The following is a 20,616-nucleotide window of genomic DNA, read 5'->3' on the forward strand; positions in this document are numbered from 1 at the left end:
TTTCCTTTTGATGGCGCAGAGGAAGGATGCGAGGTCGCTAAAAATCAAGAGGGATTTTCTGTCTCTTTCCCGGGAAAATTTAAATGCTAACTAGCTCACGTCCTTTCTCGTTCAACTTGATTTTCGATTTTATTTTTGTCCAATTTGTTGAGAATTTTCTGAAAATTTGATTAATGTTCTTCCCTCGATGAACATTTTTCATTCCTTTCTCGTTTAACTTCATTGATTTCATATCACATCTTTGCGTTCAATTACTTAACGTTACTAGCATTTGCAACATTTCTCTTCAATTAGGTAAAAAGATGAATATGAAGAACATGAAGGTTCCGAATGTTCTAGGTGGCGCGGGGATCTCTGTGCTGCTGAAGCTTGGGATTGTTGGTGGAATTGGTTTGTATGCAGCTGCTAACAATCTCTACAATGTTGAAGGAGGTCACTGAGCCATTGTTTTCAACCGTCTAGTTGGTGTCAAAGACAAGGTTATTATATGAAGAAAAAAAATTGAAAATGTTTTGCTATTTACTGCACTGCAGTGCTTTGGTTATGATTGTGGTGTTGTCATACCCTAATTTCGTCTGGGGACCTTTGCTTGATGACAGGCGACCTTTGTTTGGTCCTTGTAAGGTGCTTGACACCCATCATTAGGCAATTTGTGAAATTCCGGGACATTCCGGAAAACAAAAGAAAATATTGATGCACAATCCGTAAGGTTCCGTGACACCCCGGAAATCAAATGGAAGCATCGTTGCATAAATAGTGGGGTTCTGTAACATTCCGTAAGTCAAAAAGGGGATGATTATGTAACCCGCAAGGTTCCGTAACATTACGGAAAGAAAACAAGTATCGTTACGAAATTCGTAAGTTTCCGTAACTTTACGAAAAAAGAATCACCAAAAAAAGGGCAGGGGGTGTACTTAGTAAAAATGGGGATGTAAATAACAGTCTGGCCCACTTGGGCCTTCTAGAAGGTTCCTCCAGAAGGCTGTTGCTTCTGGAGGAAGCAACCTGGCTCGCCTGGGCGAGCTGGGCGGCAACCACCTCCCCTATTTTGCTATAAATAGGGGAGGAAGTGAAGAAGAAAAGAGTTCAGCCCCTTAGGCACTTCTCTCTCTTTCGAATTTGCTTGAAAAAATTGTTTCCGTGAAGAAAATCTAAGCCGAGGCGCTTTCGAAACGTTTCCGTAACGTTTCCGTGAAGAATTTCGCAAAGGTTTCGACCGTTCTTCGACGTTCTTCATTCGTTCTTTATCGTTCTTCGATCTTCAACGGGTAAGTACCTCGAACCAAGCTTTTCGATTCATTCTATGTACCCGTGGTGGTCCACATTGTGTTTCGTGTATTTTTATTCTCGTTTCATTTACTTTTTATACCCCCTTTTGACGTGCTTAAGCCATTTTATTTAAGTCATTTCTCGCTTAACCTAAAAATAAAATAAATTTTCACCGATCGTTTGAATTGTATTATCCGTTAACTTCGGTTAAAATGAATTCCGACCGTTCGGTCGTGCCGTAACCACGTTGGAAATAAAAAAAAGAGGTAAAATAATAATATAATAATGAAAAAAACGTCTTTTAGTAAAATAAAGTAGAAAATCAATCGGACGTTTTCTCTTTGGGATTTCTCATTCTTAATCGAATTGACTAATAACTAAAGTGAAACTAAGGCTAAAATCAACTCGTCTAGTCAAGCTCGTCCATAAAAAATAGTTTTTTTGAAGTTTGTCATTTCAATTTCTTACCAAGTAAAATGGATCATTTTCAAGGTCCAACGCCTTAAAATGATCACCTCTTAAGTAAAAAAGAAATCACTTGATAAAAAAGAACTACATAGGTCTGATTTCCTCATCGCAATTGAGGAATACGTAGGAGCAAAGGGAAACACCCTTGTCGACCACAAAAAGAGAAAAAATATAAAAAGGGTATAAGGGATGTAAAGACATAAAAAAGGAACATAAAAATCAAGGTCATGTTTGCACATTCGATTAAAGGCTGCCGTCCCTTGGGACGGACGTGTGGGGTGCTAATACCTTCCCCGTGCGTAAATACAACTCCCGAACCTTTCACTTAAAAGTTCGTAGATCACGTCTTTTCCGGTTTTTCCGACGTTTTCCTCAAATAAACGTTGGTGGCGACTCCGCACGTATTCCTTTTGTGGAACACGCATCCCGCGAGTCACGCGTCGCCCTCCCGCCGAAGGGTAGGTTGCGACAGTTGGCGACTCCACTGGGGACTGTTTTTAGAGAGTTAGGCCATTTAATCTTGTGCAAAGTTTTACCGTGACTCACCCCTTTGTTTGTTTTCCTTCATTATGTTCTTGTGTATATAAACTCTTTGTTGCTTTTGGTGCGTTTTAAAATGTATGCATGAAGTAAATATTTATTCATTTGATGCACACAAACACCAACACTATTTGCACACACTGTGAGTGAAAAGGGCCCTATACCCGGGTTCATGGGAACATAGGGAGTGGAGGTGGATCTGTGATCATGCTAGGTCTCCGACTTGCTTGATTACAGTGAACCCTCATCTAGAGCTTTTCTCTTTGAAAACTTATTGTTGCTAGTAGTCCCTACTGCTGCAATATGTTCTTCGAAGAGGATAATACCTCTAGAAACCGTCAAGAGAGATATGACTACCTTGGGGGGTTATCGCTAAATGCCTAGTTAGTTCTCTCCCTTATAGGTCCCTTAAATAGGGGCACGGAGCAAACACGCTGCGTGCCATTTTTCACACTGCCATGCATAAGTATCATATATCCTTGTGCTCATGTTCAGTGAATATTGTCATACTATGTACATTCCCGCATTGTGTCTTTTGCATAAGCATCCCATATGGGTTCTGTCTTGATCCCTTCTGTAAACAAACCAACGGAGGGTCCGTGTCGCCTTCTTAAAAACGTACGTTGGGGCACTTTGCTACCCCCAGACGTTGTATCTAAGAAGGGGACAAATTCCTCGGACCCCCGCATTCCTAGATTGCATCTGTGTCATATGCATTCCTTCATGCATTCATCCATTTCACCCATGAGATATCGGAGTTTTGATTTGCACCGGCTTTTTGTCTCACCTTAGTAAGTATGGGAACAAATCAAACCGGCAAGAAGTTTTACCAAGTCAAGGTTAAAAGCCTAGATACCACCAGCATCAAGGAATTAGGGCGGTTGATGGAACCTCTCCAAATGCAAGCCTTCCGCAAGACTTACGGAAAGATCTTAGAGTTGACCACAGCAGAGGTATCCATAGAAGCTATTGCATCACTCACCCAATACTACGACCAGCCTTTGAGATGCTTCACGTTCGGAGACTTCCAATTGGTACCAACCATTGAAGAATTTGAGGAAATTCTAGGATGTCCTCTCAGGGGAAGAAAACCATACCTTTCCTCCGGGTGTCTCCCCTCTTTGAGCAGAATTGCAACTGTGGTCAAGGATTCAACAAGAGGTTTGGACCGCATAAAACAGACTCGAAACGGCATAGCGGGCCTACCACGGAAGTACCTAGAAGATAAGGCGAAGGATATGGCAAGTCAAGGGGATTGGGTCCCGTTTATGGATGTGTTAGCGTTGCTAATTTTTGGGGTCGTCCTCTTTCCAAACGTGGATGGTTTGGTGGACCTAGCAGCAATCGACGCTTTCCTTGCATACCACCATAGCAAGGAAAGTCCGGTGGTAGTTGTCTTGGCAGATTTATTTGACACATTTGACCGAAGGTGCGAAAAGAGTAGCGCACGGATCATCTGTTGCTTGCCCGCCCTCTGTGTTTGGTTGGTTTCGCACTTGTTCCAGCAAGACACAAGGCATCCATGTCCGCTCCTGAGCCATCGCTCGTGTACTGAAAAGAGGAGAATAGATTGGGACCAGCTTTTGGCCGGGATAGGAGGTAGAACAATCAATTGGTTCCCCTGGTGGAAGGAAGGAAAGGAAGGAGTCCTTTTCTCATGTGGAGGATACCCAAACATTCCGCTGATAGGAACGAGGGGTTGTATTAACTACAATCCCGCGCTCGCTATAAGACAACTAGGGTACCCCATGAGGGGAGCACCAACAGAAGAAGGCATGTCTCCTTTCCTTGTGAGGGATTTTGGCGCACAAAATTCCAAGACTATACAAAGAATCCATAAGGCATGGGAAACCCCGTTAAGGAAAGATCAAGAACTTAGAGGCATTCGTAATGGCATCATTGGTGGCTACCATGAATGGCTGAAAGTTCATATACGAGGTTTAGATTGGCTCGCCAAGTTAAAAGTCGTCAGCGAAGAGAGTTTTGAGGCACCGGAGGAGGACGAAGAAGTCCAAGCTCTCAAAAGTGAGTTAGGAAAGGCGAGACTTGCCAAGGAGAAGTTCAAGTTGGCCGCTACACACATCCGGAAGGAATGTGCCGGATTACGGGAAGAGAATGCAACTACCGCGAGAGCCCTTGAACAAGAGACCAAGAGGGCTCGCAAGGAAGAGTATGACCGGAATAAATTTCGCGGAGCTCTGTGGGGTAGCAATAGTGAACTCAAGCTGCAAAGGGAAGAGAGGGACCAGTCGCGAGCACATAGCATGGTCTTGAAAGAGGAGTTAGTTGCCTGTTCAAGGTCCAAAAGGAGCTTGTCTCAGCGTTTATGCGAGACGGAGACCAACATGCTAGCTATCATCGCCAAGTACCAAGAAGAGTTAGGTCTAGCCACGGCCCACGGGCATAGGGTCGCGGACGAGTATGCCCAAGTATACGCGGAAAAAGAGGCTAGAGGAAGGGTGATTGACTCTTTACACCAAGAGGAAACCATGTGGATGGATCGGTTTGCTCTTACCTTGAACGGGAGTCAAGAACTTCCCCGATTGTTAGCCAAGGCCAAGGCGATGGCGGATACCTACTTCGCCCCCGAAGAAATTCATGGGCTTCTCGGCTATTGTCAGCATATGATAGACTTAATGGCCCACATAATTAGAAATCGTTAGGAAATTTGTATAGGTCTCTCAGACCTTGACTAGATACGACTTTCTTTTTGAAATAAAATGAGTTGGTCCCATGTTTCTACTCCAAAAAGCTTGTGCGAATCAAATCACTCCTGCATTTCATCTCTACCATGCATTTTTCTTTCTTTACCTACTCCTCACGTTTGGTTTTTTTAGGGAAAAACACCATAACTAAACGCGCCACAAGGCATCCCTATCGCACCAGATCCAAATCTAGAACGATGGGTGATCAAGAGGAGACACAGGAACAGATGAAAGCCGACATGTCGGCTCTGAAAGAACAAATGGCTTCCATGATGGAAGCCATGTTAGGGATGAGGCAGCTCATGGAAAAGAATGTGGCCACCGCTGCCGCTATCAGTTCGGCTGCCGAAGCAGACCCAACTCTCTTGGCAACTGCGCACCATTCTCCCTCAAACATAGTAGGACGGGGAAGGGACACACTAGGGCACGATGGCAGCCCTCACCTGGGATACAACCGAGCGGCTTACCCTTATGGATTGCCGCCCAACTACTCACCACCCGTCTTGCAAGACGATGCGGTCCATATTGCTTCTCCCGTCCTTAAAAGAGAACCTCCTCAACAGCCCGACGAGGCCCACAAAGACCCTCAAGACTATGCTCGAAGGGATGTCAAGTTCTATCCCCCGATCCCCGAAGGGCCAGCACCCAGCACGTTGCCTCAACCCAACATCGCGACACAACCAATAGTTTTGTCCACGGAAGGACCGCCCCCGGCAACCGAAGAAAAGAGGAAGCTTGATCTCCTCGAGGAAAGATTGAGAGCCGTGGAAGGATTTGGGGACTATCCATTCGCAGACATGACGGATCTTTGCTTAGTACCCGATGTTGTTATTCCCTCGAAGTTCAAAGTGCCGGACTTCGACAAGTATAAAGGGACGACTTGTCCCAAAAACCATCTCAAGATGTACTGTCGCAAGATGGACGCACACTCTAAGAATGAGAAGCTTTTAATACACTTCTTTCAAGATAGCTTGGCCGGAGCCGCGGTAGTGTGGTACACTAATTTGGAAGCTTCCCGTATCCGTACTTGGAAGGATCTGATTAATGCCTTCCTAAGGCAATATCAGTACAATTCCGATATGGCTCCCGACCGCACTCAATTGCAGAATATGTTCAAGAAAGAGGGCGAAACCTTTAAAGAATACGCGCAGCGGTGGAGAGATTTGGCGGCACAAGTAGCTCCTCCCATGGTTGAGAGAGAGATGATCACCATGATGGTAGACACTCTGCCAGTGTTCTACTATGAGAAGCTAGTAGGTTATATGTCGTCCAGCTTCGCGGACCTAGTGTTCGCCGGGGAAAGGATCGAGGTAGGGTTGAAAAGAGGAAAGTTCGATTACGTTTCCTCCACGAGTGCGAATGCCAAAAGAATCGGGGCAACAGGGGAAAAAAGGAAGGAAGGAGATGCCCATGCCGTCTCTTCAACACCCGCGTGGGTCAAACCCCCGCAAACACCTCATGGTACCCATCAGTACGCGCAACATCACCCGAGCTTCTCGGCTCATACCGAGAACGCCTCTAGTTCAACACCCGCGCAGCCTAAGGCACCCACCCAGAGGGAAGCTCCCCAAGTTCCAACTCCGAACATGACTCGCCCGGCCGGTAATTCCAACACGACAAGGAACTTCCCTCCGAGGCCATTTCAAGAATTCACCCCACTCCCAATGACGTACGAAGACCTCTTGCCATCCCTCAGAGCCAATCATTTGGCCGTGGTAACTCCCGGAAGGGTCCTCCAACCCCCTTTCCCAAAGTGGTATGACCCTAATGCAACTTGCAAATACCATGGGGGTGTCCCGGGGCATTCCGTTGAAAAATGCTTGGCCCTTAAGTACAAGGTCCAACATTTGATGGATGCTGGGTGGCTGACCTTCCAAGAGGATTGTCCCAATGTAAGAACCAACCCGCTCGCCAATCATGGAGGGGGAGCGGTTAACGCCGTTGAGTCCGATAGGCCGCACAAGTCTAAACCTTTAAGGGATGTGGCAACCCCTAGGAGGTTTATCTTTGAGGCCCTACAAAAGGGAGGTGTGATTCCCCATAGTGGGTGTAAGGAGGATTCCTGTTTGCTGCATTCCGGCGAGCTGCATGACATGGAAACGTGTTTGGGAGTAGAGGAATTGTTACAGCGGATGATAGATCAAGGTCGACTGGAAGTTGGCAGTGAAGGAAAAGAAGAGCAGCATATATGCATGCAGTCCACGGATGGGAGCAATGTTGCGAAGCCCAAACCCTTGGTCATATACTTCACTAAAAGCGCAGCTTCGCAAAAGCCCGGACACCCCTTAGTAGCCAAACCTGTTCCTTTCCCGTACCAAAATAGCCACGCAGTCCCATGGAGATATACACCTTCGAGGGAGAAGGAAGAAGAAGCCACCGACGTCAGCTCGTTGTCGGCTAAGGTAACAAATATCACGGGAACGAGTGGTATGACCCGCAGCGGTCGTGTGTTAGCGCCTCCGAACCTACCAGTCCAACCCGCAAACGTCAAGGGAAAAGGAAAAGTGGTGGAGGAACAAGATGGCGAAGCACCCCACGCTTCGAATAAAGATATTCCGGCAAAAGGCCTCCCGGAGAAAAAGGATGGTAAAAAGGAGGTGTCGCTAGAGGAAGCCAGCGAGTTCCTCCGTATAATTCAGCAGAGCGAATTCAAGGTTATCGAACAGCTCAACAAAACCCCGGCCAGGGTCTCGCTGTTGGAGTTACTTATGAGCTCCGAGCCTCATCGGGCTCTGCTAGTAAAAGTTCTGAACGAGGCCCATGTGGCCCAAGATATCTCGGTAGAAGGTTTTGGAGGGCTGGTCAACAATATCACTGCCAACAACTATCTCGCCTTCGCCGAAGAAGAAATCCCCGCCGAGGGGAGAGGGCATAATAAAGCTTTGCACGTATCAGTCAAGTGTATGGACCATATCGTAGCCAAAGTGCTCATCGATAATGGTTCCAGTTTAAACGTGATGCCTAAGAGCACTTTGGAGAAATTACCATTCAATGCTTCCCACTTAAAGCCGAGTTCAATGGTGGTTCGTGCCTTCGACGGCACTCGCCGAGAGGTTAGGGGAGAGATCGATCTCCCAGTACAAATAGGCCCTCACACCTGTCAAGTCACCTTCCAAATAATGGATATTAAACCCCCCTACAACTGTCTGTTGGGGCGCCCGTGGATCCACTCAGTGGGAGTTGTGCCCTCTACACTCAACCAAAAGTTGAAATTCGTAGTGGAGGGGCATTTGGTCATCGTGTCAGGAGAGGAAGACATCTTGGTGAACTGCCCATCCTCTTTGCCTTATGTGGAAGCCGCAGAAGAATCGTTAGAAACCGCTTTCCAGTCTTTTGAGGTGGTCAGCATTTCCTCCGTGGACTCCTTCTCTGGGCAAGCTTGCCTGTCTGATGCAGCAGTAATGATGGCCCGAGTTATGTTGGGGAACGGTTACGAACCCGGAATGGGTTTAGGCAAAGACAACGGCGGCATAACTAGCCTGATAAATGCCAAAGGAAATCGTGGGAAGTATGGTTTAGGCTATAAGCCCACTCAGGCGGATATGAAGAGAAGCACCGCGGGAAGGAAAAGCAGTGGCCAAAGCTCGCAGTTGAGACAAGAAAGTGAAGGAAGCCCGCCCTGCCACATAAGCAGAAGCTTTATAAGCGCAGGTTTGGGAGACGAAGGTCAAGTGGTCGCGATATACGAAGATGATGTTCCGAGTACATTGGATTTGGTACGACCATGCCCTCCTGATTTCCAGCTGGGAAATTGGCGAGTGGAGGAACACCCCGGCATTTACGCAACGAGCATAATGTAAACCTTTACGGTTTTAAAAGCTCTATAGTTGGGCCTAGGCTTTAGAGTTTTTCCTTTTGTTAAGGCTTTGTGTCTTTTGTTTTTGAATTTATAATACAAGGATCTTTCTTCATCTGTTCCTATGTCTCTACCCATTCTCATTCATTTGCATGTTTACTTCTTTATTTCTGAAACGGCAGATCTGATGACGAGTCCCCCGAAGGTACTAATACCTGGGACCCACTTATCAACTTCGAGCAAGAAACGAGTCAAACGGAAGATGAAGGGAACGAGGATGTGGGACTTCCCCCAGAATTAGAAAGAATGGTCGCCCATGAGGACCAAGAAATGGGGCCTCATCAAGAAGAAACAGAACTAGTAGACTTGGGAATTGGCAGTGGAAAAAGGGAAGTAAAGATAGGTACAGGTATTACCGCACCTATCCGTGAAGAATTAATAATCCTGCTAAGGGACTACCAAGACATCTTTGCTTGGTCATACCAAGATATGCCCGGTTTGAGTTCTGACATTGTACAGCACCGATTACCTATAAATCCCGAGTGTTCCCCGGTAAAGCAGAAACTGAGAAGGATGAAGCCCGAAACATCCTTAAAGATAAAAGAAGAAGTGAAGAAGCAATTTGACGCTGGTTTTCTGGCCGTCGCTCGGTATCCAGAATGGGTTGCCAACATTGTACCGGTCCCTAAGAAAGATGGGAAAGTACGAATGTGTGTGGATTATCGGGACCTAAATCGGGCCAGTCCCAAGGACAATTTTCCTTTGCCACACATCGATATCCTCATGGATAACACGGCCAATTTCGCTTTATTTTCCTTCATGGACGGTTTCTCCGGTTACAATCAGATAAAGATGGCGCCCGAGGATATGGAAAAGACTACTTTCGTCACCCTGTGGGGGACGTTCTGTTACAAGGTGATCTCCTTTGGACTCAAGAATGTCGGGGCAACTTATCAGCGGGCCATGGTAGCTTTGTTCCATGATATGATGCATCAAGAGATCGAGGTCTACGTGGACGACATAATTGCTAAATCTAAATCCGAGGAAGAACACCTTGTCAACCTACGGAAGTTGTTCGAAAGGCTTAAGAAATATCAATTAAGGTTGAACCCCGCTAAGTGTACCTTTGGGGTCAAATCAGGGAAATTACTTGGTTTCATTGTAAGCCAGAAAGGGATAGAGGTAGACCCCGAAAAGGTGAAGGCTATCCTTGAGATGCCAGAACCCCGTACAGAGAGGCAAGTCCGAGGTTTCCTGGGACGCTTGAATTATATTGCCAGATTCATATCGCAGCTCACCGCCATTTGTGAGCCATTGTTCAAGCTCTTACGCAAAAACCAAACTAATCGCTGGAATGAGGATTGCCAAGAAGCTTTTGGAAGGATCAAGAAGTGCCTTATGAATCCTCCCGTGCTTATGCCACCAGTACCTGGAAGGCCTCTCATTTTGTACATGACAATCTTGGACGAGTCAATGGGGTGTATGCTGGGGCAACATGACGAATCCGGGAAAAAAGAGCGTGCTGTTTACTACCTAAGTAAGAAGTTCACGACCTGTGAGATGAATTACTCCTTGCTCGAAAGAACGTGTTGTGCTTTAGTATGGGCATCCCATCGCCTAAGGCAGTACATGCTGAGCCATACTACCTGGTTGATATCCAAGATGGACCCGGTTAAGTACATCTTTGAAAAGCCAGCTCTCACGGGACGAATCGCCCGGTGGCAAGTCCTGCTATCCGAGTTTGATATAGTCTACGTCACCCAAAAGGCGATAAAAGGAAGCACCTTAGCAGATTATTTGGCTCAACAGCCTCTTAACGACTATCAGCCCATGCATCCTGAATTCCCGGATGAGGACATCATGGCCTTGTTTGAGGAAAAATTGGACGAAGATCGGGACAAATGGATCGTATGGTTTGACGGAGCGTCAAACATTCTAGGGCATGGCGTTGGGGCAGTATTGGTCTCTCCGGACAATCAATGTGTACCTTTCATAGCCAGGCTAGGATTTGCCTGCACCAACAACATGGTCGAATATGAAGCATGTGCCCTAGCCGTCCAGGCAGTGATTGACTCCAATGTCAAACTACTCAAGGTGTACGGCGACTCAGCGTTGGTAATCCATCAGCTGAGAGGGGAATGGGAAACTAGAGATCCCAAGCTGATACCCTACAAAGCCTATATCAAGGAATTGGCTAAGACCTTTGATGAGATCTCCTTCCATCATGTTCCCCGCGAGGAAAATCAAATGGCGGATGCACTTGCTACTTTGGCGTCTATGTTCCAGCTAACGCCGCACGGGGATCTACCTTACATTGAATTTTGGTGTCGTGGCAAACCCGCGCATTGTTGCCAAGTAGAAGAGGAACGGGACGGTAAGCCTTGGTATTTCGACATCAAGCGATATGTCGTAAGCAAAGAATACCCACCAGAGATTGCCGACAATGATAAAAGGACATTGAGAAGGTTGGCGGCCGGTTTCTTCATGAGTGGAAGTATACTGTATAAGAGAAATCACGACATGACACTCCTGCGGTGTGTGGATGCCAGGGAGGCAAATCACATGATCGAGGAAGTCCATGAGGGCTCGTTTGGAACGCACGCCAACGGGCATGCTATGGCCCGGAAGATCCTAAGAGCAGGTTATTACTGGCTTACCATGGAAAGTGATTGTTGTGTCCATGTGAGGAAATGCCACAAATGTCAAGCGTTCGCAGATAATGTCAATGCCCCACCACATCCTCTGAATGTCATGTCCGCCCCTTGGCCTTTCTCCATGTGGGGAATAGATGTCATCGGGGCCATTGAGCCCAAGGCCTCGAATGGTCATCGCTTCATCCTCGTAGCAATAGATTATTTCACCAAGTGGGTCGAGGCAGCTTCCTATACCAACCTCACGAGGGGTGTGGTGGTCAGGTTCATTAAGAAAGAGATCATCTGCCGATATGGTTTGCCAAGGAAGATTATCACAGACAACGACACCAACCTGAATAACAAGATGATGGGGGAAATGTGCGAGGAGTTTAAAATCCAGCATCACAATTCCACACCCTACCGGCCAAAGATGAATGGAGCCGTGGAAGCGGCCAACAAAAATATCAAAAAGATTATCCAAAAGATGACGGTGTCATACAAGGATTGGCACGAAATGCTCCCATTCGCATTACACGGTTACCGAACTTCAGTGCGAACGTCAACTGGGGCAACGCCGTTCTCATTGGTATATGGGATGGAGGCTGTGTTACCGTTTGAGGTAGAAGTCCCGTCATTAAGGATCTTGGCAGAATCCGGATTAAAGGAATCAGAGTGGGCTCAAACGCGCTATGACCAGCTCAACCTCATCGAGGGTAAGCGCTTAACGGCCATGAGTCATGGGCGCGTGTACCAGCAAAGAATGAAGAGTGCATTCGACAAGAAAGTACGCTTGCGCAAGTTCTATGAGGGAGACCTTGTGCTAAAGAAAATGTCCCATGCTGTCAAGGACAATCGAGGGAAATGGGCCCCGAACTACGAATGGCCTTTTGTTGTGAAGAGGACTTTTTCCGGAGGAGCCCTGGTGCTTACCAACATGGATGGCGAAGAGCTACCTTCACCCGTGAATTCTGATGTCGTCAAGCGATATTATGCTTAGAATCTGGGGCAATTAAAGATGTCGCTGCATGTTCTTTATCTTTATGGTTTTCTGGATTTCCCCCAGGGATTTCCCATCTGTTGTATCTCTTGTTACAATCTTTTCAAAGAAATGAACGTGGATTCAAGGCCTTAGTCCTCACGTTGGTTTCGGACCTTGCGTTGATTTGTGATCACCTGAGCCCTTCCGCTCAGTTCATAGGATGCCCCAAGCGCTTAATTAAAATTGGACCTAAACCAACTTTCACTAAAATTTATTGCATTTGAAAACATTCATGCATACGCATACGCATGCATATTGTTGTGGTAAAACAGGGGCAGGATCGTCTTGAGCTACCTTCTGGGGTGAGGACAAAACATGGAAAGCAGAAACCAATCAAGGTAAGACAACGACGCGGTCAAGATTGGCCATACCTGGTTGTTTATTACTTGCAGGTACTTAGGAATGGATGCAAGTGGGGATAGGGTCACGATCGACTGATCGTTGCCCTCTCTCTGCGCTAGACAAGCAGAGAACGTTGCTGCAAGGCAGCCCCGTATCCTTTGTATTCGCAGTTTTCTTTTTTTATTTGTTTGTCTTAAAAATAAGTAATCAACACCTAATTCTAACTTAAGTAAGTTCAAGTTAGGCAAGACGCTAATCCATGAGAAAGGAGGGGACATGGTTAATGTTCCCCTCAAAAAAAAAAAAATGCAGGTTAGCTCGCCTGGGCGAGCCACCCCTGCACCAAATTATAAGAATGACGAAAGGGTGGACGTTTTTGCATTCAAAAACCTCTTTTCCCCCCTTTCAAAAGCCATAGCCACAGAAGTGACGAATTTGCAGCCCTAGGGTCATCATTTTTCGCATTTTTTGATTCTGTTTTGCGCTTTTGTTCATCACCAACAAAGTAAGTATTCCATCCCTAAGCTTTCTAGCTTTTCATTGGTGTATTTTGATCTCCTTTTGGTGCTCTAAATTGTGGGAATGTGCTCAAATATGTGGGGCAATTTTGGTTTGTTTTCTTGCTTGATTAGGTTGAATTGGGGGTTTGTATGGAATGGCCCTAGGCCTATAAAGCATTTTGAAGCAATGGGACATGCCACATTGTCCCTGTTCTCTTGCTATTGATACCAAAACGCGCGCCCACCAAGTGTTCGGTGAAATGCCTCAATGGCATTAGTGCGTGACTTTTGTAAGGAAACAACCCATGGGGCATTTTGGTTTGCGCATATTTTCTATTTTTTGGGACATGCATTCATTCCCGAAAAAGGCTAGAATAATTGCCCCACATATATCCTAGGCCTAGGAACTAAAATTTTATACAAAAAGAACACAAGAGGAGGTGCATGTTGGGTAAAGTTACCCTTTTTGGCCAGCAATCAGCTATGGGCCACGCTACAATAATTTCCCTACGCCTAGATGTTTAGGAATTTTGCTCATCATAAACGTGTAGGTTTAGAATAGGTAGCAAAATACCTTTGGCAATTTACACTTTGGTTGTGGTAGCAAAATACTTGGATGTATGTACATGTAATTTTTGGTAGTCAAAATGTCTCACAAAAAAATATAAATATGTTGCATGTTATGTAAAGAAAATACCTTACAAGAATACCTTTTAATTTGAATACAATTTTAGTCAGCAAAAGAAAATATACTTGAATTTGCATGCGGCTTTAGGTAGCAAAAACACTTGAGTAAAGCATGAAATGTATCACCTTCTTGTGTAGATGGCCAAGATTCATCACAAAGTTTGTACATGCATAAGTATTAGAAATACCGGAATGTACACCTGTGCAATTTTTGGTACCCCAAATGCATTGAGTACGCATGTATATAAATTTAGCCAAGGAAGTGCATGAGATGTAGGTAACAAATACACCTTGGAAGTACATATAAATAATCTAGGTAACGAAGGTGCCTTGATTGTACATGGGTGCATTTTTCTTAGTTATAAGAATGTCTTGTACAAGTGAACGTTCGTAAAGAAGTATGCGCATAAGCTTGCTCTAAATTTACATTGATGTTTGTATTTATTGGAGGAGGTTGTATGCCATTTTTGTTTTAAGAGTAGCATTCCTTGGTAAAACTAACTTTCCAAATGTTTGCCTTCGCAGGAAATGGCCCCGAGGAAGCTTGCCTCAAAGAGGTCCAGGAAGGATAAGGCGGCCGAAGGGACTAGTTCCGCTCCTGAGTATGACAGTCACCGCTTTAGGAGCGTTGTACATCAGCAGCGCTTCGAGGCCATCAAGGGATGGTCGTTTCTCCGGGAACGACGTGTCCAGCTCAGAGACGACGAGTATACGGATTTCCAGGAGGAGATAGGGCATCGGCGGTGGACATCACTGGTTACTCCCATGGCCAAGTTCGATCCAAAAATAGTCCTTGAGTTTTATGCCAATGCTTGGCCAACAGAGGAGGGCGTGCGCGACATGAGGTCCTGGGTAAGGGGTCAGTGGATCCCGTTTGATGCCGACGCTATCGGCCAGCTCCTGGGATATCCGTTGGTGTTGGAAGAGGGCCAGGAATGCGAGTATGGCCAGAGGAGGAACCGGTCTGATGGGTTCGATGAGGAGGTCATCGCCTAGCTGCTATGTATACCGGGGCAAGATTTTGCCCGGACTGCTGCAGGGAGGCGAGTGCGAATCATGCGCACCAACATGACCACCCTGACCCAGATATGGATGACGTTGCTCCTCAGCAACATCCTGCCCAACGACCATAATTCCGACCTCCCCCTACCGAAGTGTCAGCTGGTGTACGCCATCCTGACGCGAATGAGCGTCCATGTGGCTCAGTTGATCGCTGATGCCATCAATATTTTTGCAGGTATGGCGCCTACCAGGCACCCTTTGGACCCATATAAGTCCAACAGGGCCCTGGGATTTCCCTCGCTGATCACAGGACTCTGCCAGTCATTCGGAGTCCCCGTTGCACCTACCAAGGTAATTCGGCCGTCCATCACCCGGGCTTTTATTGAGAAATACTGTACCCAGAGACAGGCTCAAGGTGATGCTCCACAGGCCGCAGGCGCGCCACCACCACCTCATCAGGCTGGCCAGGCTGGGTCATTTGACATGGAGCAATATTTACGGCATTTGGTTCGCCAGCAGGCAGCCAACCACCGGGCACATGTGCAGACCCATGATTGTCTGTACCAGATGAGCCTCAGCATGCAGAGCCAGGGCTTCGTTTCTTTTTCATGCCCTACTCCAGACCAGTTCAGGGCAGAAGTCGCATGGCCCGGGGATTGGCCCGAGGCCCAAGCAGGAGAGGCACCCCCAGAAGCTCCCGGCGATGGAGAAGAGGCCCACGAGGACGAGGAGATGGCCGATTTGCTTGACTTCTTGGGAGGGAGTGGAGATACATGACTGGGAGATCCCCAGATTCATGTTTTTCTTTCGTATTTCTTTTATCATTTTATATGTTATGTTATTTTTTTTACTTGAGAGACTAATGTTTGTTTTTGTTGTTTCGATTGTCATTGGTACAGCGCACACATTTTTGTTTGGATTGTTGCGTTAGTGTTTATATATATTTACTATCAATGATGTTTGAAATTCTGGAACCGTGTAGAGTTCTTCGTTTAGGAACATCGTCCAAAAAAAAAATATGTAAAACAAACAAAAATCATGATAAAAATAGAAATAGAAAAGAAGAAAATAAAAAAAAGGAGCAAATAAAGAAAAAGAGAGCAAATAAGGAAAAAGAAAGCAAGTAAGAAAAAAAATGGGAAAAATAAAAATAAGTTGTCTAGCTGAAAAACCGACATGCTTTTGAAAAGAGATGACTTCCAACTTTTCTTTGAAAAAATTCATTGATCATAACCAATTTTTGAAAAAAAATGTGTATACACCTGAAGGGTGAATGCTGTGAAATTTTCCCGGACGCCCGAAATGGACTCGGATGAATGCACAAATTGATAAAAGAACATATTTTGGAAACATTGGGTTGATTTAAAATAGAGGAAATGAATCCTGAGCCCTAGCATCACATGACCATAAAAATTTGACATTTGAGTGTCCGCATAGATGCATGCATGACCAGTTTTGCATAAAATTTCCAAATCATCATTTTTGCATTTGTGTCATGGAAATAATGTGGGGCATCCCTTTTATCCTTGAACCAAACCAAAACCTGACATGTATCATGCCTAGCCATTCTACAAGTCTTGAGCCAAAATCCTGACTCACCATAAACCTTGACCCAGGGTGAGAATGTCAATCCTTACCCTCGGAAGCAAAAAAGAAGAGAAGGGAAATTTCCAATCAAAGAAAAAGAGAAGGAAAATTTCCAATCAAAGGAAAAAAGGAAGCAAGGAAATTCCCAATCAAAGAGTGGGAGAAAGAAAAAAGAAAAGAAAGAAAATTCCCAACCAAAGAATGGGAGAAAGTAAAAAAAAAAAAAAAAAGCTCCTGGTCAAAGAAACCAGAAGAAATGTGCAGAGAGGTCTTTAGACCGGACAATATCTGAACAATACAGAATTGTCACCAAATGAACAAAAAGAAGGAAAGGAAACCATGACCTAAAATGGTCTTCTCCCTTTAATTGCCAACCAAAATCTTGTGCGCTAGCGACTTTTTCGCCCCGCACTAAACAAAAACAGAAAAGGAAAAGCCAACAAAAAATCAAAAGCCAAAAACACACAAAAGCCGAAAAACCCACCAAAAGAACCCGTTTCCAAGGGAAGCCCTATTGATCCATGATCACGCATGTAATTTTTGGTTTGATAGGAAATAATTTGCAAAGTTAAGTCATGACATATCTATGGTTCGGAATTAGGATAAAACACTTACCTGTGCGAGATTGATACACTTTGAGTGATTTTCTTCTATTTTTGTCGAACCCAGTGTTTCCTCTAAATGGTCATTTAGAAATGAAATGCTAACATCCAAAATCTCATTTATGGTTATGGGGGATTCCATCAGCAGACTCTCCTTCCCTGGTAAACGCATTGTTTGTCACTCAAAAAAGCATATGCTGCTCTAATCAGTTGGAATATTTGTCTCTTTACTAAAGCATGTTTGCATTTTAGTGGAGATAACACCGAGACTTTTTCAAGTCTCACAAGTTATCCAGAACTACGTAGGTCTGAGTTCCTCATTGGAGGATACGTAGGAGCAAGAGCCTCACTTTTGTCGACCACACCACCTTTTGCTGTCATGACCCAAGAGCTGGTAGCTCGCAGAGACATCTTACGGTTATCCGCACCTCGTCATTCAGTGACCCCAAGTGTGATTGATGAGCAAAGGCCAGTGTGGTCATTTGCACCTTTTCCGGAGATGTCAGCATCTTCCGGTGGAGACTTTTTCAAGTCTCACAAGTTATCTAGAACTACGTAGGTCTGAGTTCCTCATTGGAGGATACGTAGGAGCAAGAGCCTTGCTTTTGTCGGCCGCCCCACAAGATCTGTCATACTGACCCTGAGGTCATGTGACATGCGGAGACAAAATTTGGTCATTCCGCACCCCTTTGCCATTAAGACACAGTCGTGTCCGATGGCGCGCAGAGACAAAATTTGGTCATTCTGCACCCTTTGTCATCCAGAGGCGGCGGGCCCGATGACATGCGGAGACAAAATTTGGTCATTCCGCACCCCTTTGCCATTCAGACACAGCCGTGTCCGATGGCACGCAGAGACAAAATTTGGTCATTCTGCACCTTTGTCATCCAGAGGCGGCGGGCCCGATGACATGCGGAGACAAAATTTGGTCATTCCGCACCCCTTTGCCATTCAGACACAGTCGTGTCCGATGGCGCGCAGAGACAAAATTTGGTCATTCTGCACCCTTTGTCATCCAGAGGCGGCGGGCCCGATGACATGCAGAGACAAAATTTGGTCATTCCGCACCCCTTTGCCATTCAAACACAGTCGTGTCCGATGGCGCGCAGAGACAAAATTTGGTCATTCTGCACCCTTTGTCATCCAGAGGCGGCGGGCCCGATGACATGCGGAGACAAAATTTGGTCATTCCGCACCCCTTTGCCATTCAGACACAGTCGTGTCCGATGGCGCGTAGAGATAAAATTTGGTCATTCTGCACCCTTTTGTCATGTAGAGGCGGCGGGCCCAATGACACGCGGAGATTTACATTATCTTCCGCATTCACAAGATCTGTCATACTGACTTTTGAGTCACGCTGACGGGCGGAAATACCCGAGTGGTTATCCGTATAAACATTCTTTTGCTATCTGTAAGACAGAACGCTTAATAGCATGTAGAGACTGACATCGTCTTCTGCACCTTTTGTTCCCTCGGGAACAACAAGTCATTTGCATGTGGAGATTTTACGGTCACCCGCATCTGGAGGAAGCAACCTGGCTCGCCTGGGCGAGCTGGGCGGCAACCACCTCCCCTATTTTGCTATAAATAGGGGAGGAAGTGAAGAAGAAAAGGGTTCAGCCCCTTAGGCACTTCTCTCTCTTTCGAATTTGCTTGGAAAAATTGTTTCCGTGAAGAAAATCTAAGCCGAGGCGCTTCCGAAACGTTTCCGTAATGTTTCCGTGAAGAATTTCGCAAAGGTTTCGACCGTTCTTCGACGTTCTTCATTCGTTCTTCATCGTTCTTCGATCTTCAACGGGTAAGTACCTCGAACCAAACTTTTCGATTCATTCTATGTACCCGTGGTGGTCCACATTGTGTTTCGTGTATTTTTATTCTCGTTTCATTTACTTTTTATACCTCCTTTTGACGTGCTTAAGCCATTTTATTTAAGTCATTTCTCGCTTAACCTAAAAATAAAATAAATTTCCACCGATCGTTTGAATTGTATTATCTGTTAACTTCGGTTAAAATGAATTCCGACCGTTTGGTCGTGCCGTAACCACGTTGGAAATAAAAAAAAGAGGTAAAATAATAATATAATAATAAAAAACGTCTTTTAGTAAAATAAAGTAGAAAATCAATCAGACGTTTTCTCTTTGGGATTTCTCATTCTTAATCGAATTGACTAATAACTAAAGTGAAACTAAGGCTAAAATCAACTCGCCTAGTCAAGCTCGTCCATAAAAAATAGTTTTTTTGAAGTTTGTCATTTCAATTTCTTACTAAGTAAAATGGATCATTTTCAAGGTCCAACGCCTTAAAATGATCACCTCTTAAGTAAAAAAGAAATCACTTGATAAAAAAGAACTACGTAGGTCTTATTTCCTCATCGCAATTGAGAAATACGTAGGAGCAAAGGGAAACACCCTTGTCGACCACAAAAAGAGAAAAAATATAAAAAGGGTATAAGGGATGTAAAGACATAAAAAAGGAACATAAAAATCAAGGTCATGTTTGCACATTCGATTAAAGGCTGCCGTCCCTTGGGACGGACGTGTGGGGTGCTAATACCTTCCCCGTGCGTAAATACAACTCCCGAACCTTTCACTTAAAAGTTCGTAGATCACGTCTTTTCCGGTTTTTCCGACGTTTTCCTCAAATAAACGTTGGTGGCGACTCCGCGCGTATTCCTTTCGTGGAACACGCATCCCGTGAGTCACGCGTCGCCCTCCCGCCGAAGGGTAGGTTGCGACAGGTGTTATGCTTGATGTTTTTCATAAGAGCTATTTACCTTCTCAGTCAATTTGTTATCACTTATAAGTTTCTAGACATTGTTTAAGTTCTGTTCTGGTATTGGGAGTAAAATTGATATGTTGGTTAACGTGCAGGTCTATCCTGAAGGAACTCACTTCATAATTTCATGGTTTAAGAGGCTGGTTATCTATGATGTCTGTGCACGACCCCATCTAGTTGAAAGTACATCTGGGAGTCGTGATATGTTGCTAGGATTTGCATGTAGTCATAGAGAAATGGTTTTGGTATCAAATTCGTAGAACCCTAAAAAAGAATTCTGACCTTAATCATATTGTATTCTTGGAAATGAAATTGATTTGAGCATCTTTGTGTCTTTCCTCTTGATTTGCAGGACTTTTTGCATTAGTTTCTCTACTTTGTCTCTTAATTCCTTTTTTGATGGTCTGTTTGTGTGGACATTATCTTGTCCTTCTGTTACATACATCATTGTTACTGGGCCAAACTTTAGCTAACTAAGTAATATTCTCAACTGAGATTTGTCCCTAATATGAAATGATGTAAATAGATTTACATCTATCTCAATTTTAATATCAGCTTAGTAGCTTTAGAACCTGATAGATGCCCCTAATCTGAAATGATGTAAGCAGATTTACATCACCTCCCATTTGGTGTTTTAAATTAATTTATTTCTGAATTTTGAAGCTGTTAGA

General features: G+C 45.0%; 1 pseudogene; it reads left to right on the top strand.

Moving 5' to 3' along the window:
- The first annotated feature begins 302 nt into the window (after positions 1-302).
- On the top strand, positions 303-20,312 carry LOC100813822 (prohibitin-1, mitochondrial-like; annotated as a pseudogene).
- Positions 20,313-20,616: the final 304 nt, after the last annotated feature.

The sequence above is a fragment of the Glycine max genome, chromosome 20 (genome assembly GCF_000004515.6).
Source record: "Glycine max cultivar Williams 82 chromosome 20, Glycine_max_v4.0, whole genome shotgun sequence".
Lineage (NCBI taxonomy): Eukaryota > Viridiplantae > Streptophyta > Magnoliopsida > Fabales > Fabaceae > Glycine > Glycine max.